We start from the raw sequence: 5186 nt of genomic DNA on the forward strand, positions 1-5186 counted from the left end.
TAAAAGAAACTTTCTGGAACACTCCGGAATCATGAAAAAAAGAAGGTACGTGATACGGTAAGCAAACATACTCGAAAAATCTACAAAAATATTTGCTATCCATTTTGGAATATAACCAAAATTAGGAAAATGAGAAACAACCAGGAAGGTACCCCTGGTGGGCACAAGACACCAGGGCGCGCCTGGCTTGCCAAGCGCGCCTAGGTGGGTTGTGCCCACCTCGTGTACCTCTCGAACCCCGTTTTTCTTCCGTTTGCTTGTTTCCCAAGATAAATTTTTTTTAATATACCCCTCGAACCTTTTGACCTCCGTATCATGGAGAAATCTCCTGTTTTCTTTTCCTTGCTGTTTTCTGACAGATCTAATCCACCATGGCCGCTTCAAGCTCCTCCAAGGACAAGTTCTTCGAGAACATCATCGACCCATATTTGCGGGAGGTGATGCAGCACCCTCAAGCTATCTAGATGTGTGAGGGGGTGCTCCACATCCACGATGTGCAAGGCCCCAAGGGGACTGGATCCATGGATGCTAGGCTTGAAACTATGGAGCAGGAAGTCTTTTCGTGCAAGGGGATGGTGGAACGTGGACTCAATGCCAATCACCTCATGATCACGGACTACACCTGTGATCTCAAGGTGGATGGCAAGTCCATGAAGGACATCGTCTTCTCCTTCGAACAGCAAATCAACTTCCTCCAGAGCTAGATCTACGACCTTCAAAACTAATTCTTTCAATATGAGGCACGGTTCAAAGGTATGAGTTTGGCTGCCAGTTGTAGGACCCGAGAGACTCACTCCCCCTCTTATGATGGTGAGCCTCTGCCATGGAAACCCGAGGACAAGATCTCTACCACTTCATCACCACCACCTCCTTCTTCATCACCAAAATAAAATTGAGTATCAGGTATGGGCACTCCCCTTGGCTTGCACTAAGCTTGGGGGAGGTGCCCCGGTATCTTATCACCTCCACTACCATTTGCCTTTATTTACCTTAGTTCGATCCATAGTTATTTGTTCCTTTAGATGAATAAAAGTTTAGTTCGATCCTTTCTTTTCGAGTGTTTGCTTAGTGATCTATCCTTGTAATCCTGTGCGAGATATAATGAAGTTTAGTTTGAGTTTTGATTTCTTTAATTTCATGTTCAACAAAAAGGAAAGTAAATAAATGAAAAAGATCATATGCTAATCTTATGGTAAGTAATGACACCACATCAGGAAAAGTAAAAGTAGAAAATTTTATTGGATATTGACAAACATAGCATTGGTCAATGATGCAATTCATGAAAGAATTAATAAGGGAAGAGAAGAATCACATGCAAATACACTATCTTGGAAATCTTTTGTGATTGTGAGCCCCCATCAAAATATTATATGCCAAAATTGTTGACGTTGGACAAGGAAGACAACATAATGATTTATTTTTACTCATATTCACATAGAAGTTATATTGTCATAGATCCTTCAACATGTGGTGCTTGCCCCCCATCTTTGCTAGCCAGAAATTCCGCACCAAGTAGAGATATTACTTGTGCATCCAAAAACTCTTAAACTCAAATCTTATTTTCAAGAGTCCACCATACCTACCTAAGGATTGAGTAAGATCCTTCAAGTAAGTTGTCATCGGTGCAATAAGGAAATAAAAATTGCTTCTAAAAGTGAGATCATTTAGTGTAAGATAAAATTGATCATTGTACGAACTTGTGATGACAAAGAATAAAAGCGACGGACTGCATAATAAAGGTTTCTATTATAAGGGACAATATAACGTGACGTTCTATTGCACTAAGGGATTGAGCATACAAACAAAAAGCGCATGGAAACCTCTGCTTGCCTCTCCGAAGGGCCTATCTTTTACTTTTATGTACTTACTTTCATGCAAGAGTCAAAGTTTTTCTCTCTATTCCTTTTATTTTTATCTTTTGGCAAGAATCATGTGGTCAGGAAAGATCTAGGCACATATATCTAGTTGAATATGGGTAGCATGAGTTATTACTGTTGTCATCACCCTTGAGGTGAATACGTTGGGAGGCGAAATTATAAGCCCCTATCTTTCTGTGTGTCCGGTTGAAACGTTTTGCTCATTTGTATGCGGTGAGTGTTCTCAATCATGGAACACTATATGATGGTTGAGTATGTGTACTTGCCTAAAGGCTCTGATACGAGAACCTTCCTAAAAAGATGATGAATTGTAGTTGCAAAGTTGACTGAGAACATAGTTTGTTGGTATCGGTGTACAAAAGTAGGGGCTCTCCTTTTGACCCCTTTACTTGTGCACGAGCAGTCAGAGCCACGCGCCGCGGCCACCCTTTGAAGGGCAGAGGAAGGAAGCCGGAGAGAAACCGAAGCACATGACAACCAAGGCGACGCCAAGACCAGAAGCACAGGAGGGCAAGAGGGCGAGGTGGCCTCCCTCGGCAAGATCCTTGCCGAGGCAGCCTCCGCAGCCCCGGCAAGGGTCTTGCCGGGGCAACTTGCCCAACACCAGCAGAGCGATCCACCCTTGAGCCTACAGGCTCCAACACAATCAACTACATTGGAGCCAAGGCTCGGGAGGCACCTCTATGGTGACATGCAAATCTTCGTGAAGATCATAAACATATGAGTTTAGATGAGGACCAGAAGACGGTGTCCCTCGGCAGGATCCTAGCCAAGGAAATCCACAAGACCCCCGGCAAGCGTCTTGCCGGGGACGACTACGACGCCCCAGCAAGGCCCTTGCCGAGGACGCCAGCAGGGCCACTGCCAGGCCCGCACTAGCCAAGACTTCGCCACCGTTCGCATGCAGCTGCCAGCCCAACTAGCTGGGTAGGCACCTGCGTGGCAACATGCAGCTTCCAGGCCAAATCAGCAAGCACCTGCGTGGCGGCCTGCAGATTTTCGTGAAGGCTCTACCATCGCGCAACCTCAACTGCTTGCCTACCTACATGGCGCTGCATGCATCGCTAGCCTGGGCGTGTGTCGAAGCGAGGCGGAGCGGCGATGGACGAGACGGGCCTCGTTCCCGTCCCCGATAAAGCTAATGGACACCTACGTAGCGCAATCAATGCACTTTGTCCTGTAATGCCGTGCGATAAGCCCATGCACTGTAGGCCTTTCCACCTCCTGTCTGCCACTTTGGCATCCCCACGCCCGCCGACCGTAGAAGGGATCCCCGTGATCCCGTAGGTGTCGTTCCCACCGACATCTTTGGCGCGCCAGGTAGGGGCGCACAGTTGTGAGAATCTAGTTTAGCGGCCGGCTTAGCAGTTCCTCGTGGCCACGACTTCCAGAAGACGACCAAGAGAACGACGCCGCCAGCAAGCGCGAAGGACGCCGGTGCGGCGACAGGAAAGCTAAGTCATACAAAACCTTAAGCAATTTCCTTTTTATATATTAGGTTGTTGTCCTCGAAGGTCCTGCCCTATGTATGAAAGCCTGCACGCAAAGGGGCCCTTCCGCAATTGGCAACACCCTTGTTCTGTTTCGAGTCCGCTCAATAGCTCAAGCTGCCATGTCGAGAGTGGAAGGGTAGCCTTCCGCAATTGGCAACGCTCTCGATTCTGACTCGAGTCATGCTCGACAGTTCGAGCGGCCGCGTTGAGAGCGGTAAGGTGGTTCGCTCGGCAGCAAGCACACCCGGCAGGCCATTGGGGATCCATCATCAAGGTGCCGCCCTGGGTTTACGCGCCGGCAAGCCTACCCATTTAACGTAGGGTAAACATACAAAGGGAAGATCGAACAGGAAGATAACATGCATCGTACGAAAAGTGCTGCAGAGTTATATTACATCAATTGTTGCTGCGGTTCTAACTAAAGATAAGAACTGTCTTGGTCATGAACCTGCAGCGGCAGTGGGAGACGGGGTGCCTAATCTCGACGTTGGCCCTCTATCCTCTCGATTTCACCTATGCGACTGATGATGGGCTTGATACGCTCCTTGAGCGCCGCGAGGTCCACACCCGCCGACAAGTTGTCTAGCGCGGCATCGAAGTCGAGGTTGGGGTTCCAGTACGCCATCTTGGTGAGAACCTTGGTCATGGTACCCTGGCAAAGCCTCCGGGACTCTTTGGCCAGGGAGGCCGCCCGGTTGGAGTGGAGCTGCTCTACGGCTCCGAGGACGCCCTCGAAGAAGATTGTCAGCTTGGCATTGGGACTCGCGTTGCGCTCCGGGGTATACCTCACATTTGGCATCCCCATGGTAGCCAGCTGTGTGGTGATCCTGGCGGCGATGCCTTCAAGACGCCCGATCCAGCGATTCTCGCCTTCCACAAAATCCTCATGGTTGGCGGCTTCATTCTTCCGCAACTGCTTATCGGTCTCCAGGTCCTTGGCCAGGGCCTCCTCCCGAGCCTTGCCCTCCGATAGCATCCCCTTGAGATCCTCCAGCTTTAGCTTGAGGTCTTTGATGGAGTTGTTGGCTTCGGAGAGCTGCCTGGCCTTGTCGAGGATGGCGCCTTGTGCCTCAACCAGGGCACCGTTGAGCATGTCCTTCTCCTAGGACAGCTTCAGGGTTGTTATAGACTCAATTCTGCACAATTCCACCAAAGGAATCGTCAAAGCGATGCTCGAGGAGGCGGTCGCCACGGATACAGGTCCGCTGTCCGGAAAAACAGCACGGTTGCCTGAGGCAATGTGACATTGAGCCCCCAGCTCCATGGATGATTCCTCCATGATCATAATAGAGATCGAAGTTGATGTTGATGAAGGCCCTCATCCGAACATGATGATCGGAGGCAGAGGACAGTCCTCAGTCGAGCCAAGGTAACAAGTCGAGCTGGAGACGAAGATGCCGACGTCGTAGTTGATCTGCAGGTGAGCCATTGATCCTTTGCCGATCACACAGCAAAACTCTCAATGAAAGCACCATTGTCGGTGTCAAAACCGGCAGATCTTGGGGTAGGTGGTCCCGAGCTGTGGATTTAGGATTGATGGTAACAGGGACGACGAACACGATGTTTTACCCAGGTTCGGGCCCTCTTGATGGAGGTAAAACCCTACGTCTGCTCTTGTTTATATTGATGAAGTATCAAGGTACAGACATAATCTACCTTGAGATCATATATTGTTGTCTAAACCCTAGGGGTATGATAAGTAATGTCATAATGATCTATCGACTAGCCTGGACTCAACTTACATAATATACAAGAGGCCTAGGATAACAAGAGTCCTAGTCGAAAACGTCGGTGGGGAGCAGTCCTTGTCTTGATC

The sequence above is a fragment of the Triticum dicoccoides genome, chromosome 5A (assembly GCF_002162155.2).
Source record: "Triticum dicoccoides isolate Atlit2015 ecotype Zavitan chromosome 5A, WEW_v2.0, whole genome shotgun sequence".
NCBI classification, from domain to species: Eukaryota; Viridiplantae; Streptophyta; class Magnoliopsida; order Poales; family Poaceae; genus Triticum; species Triticum dicoccoides.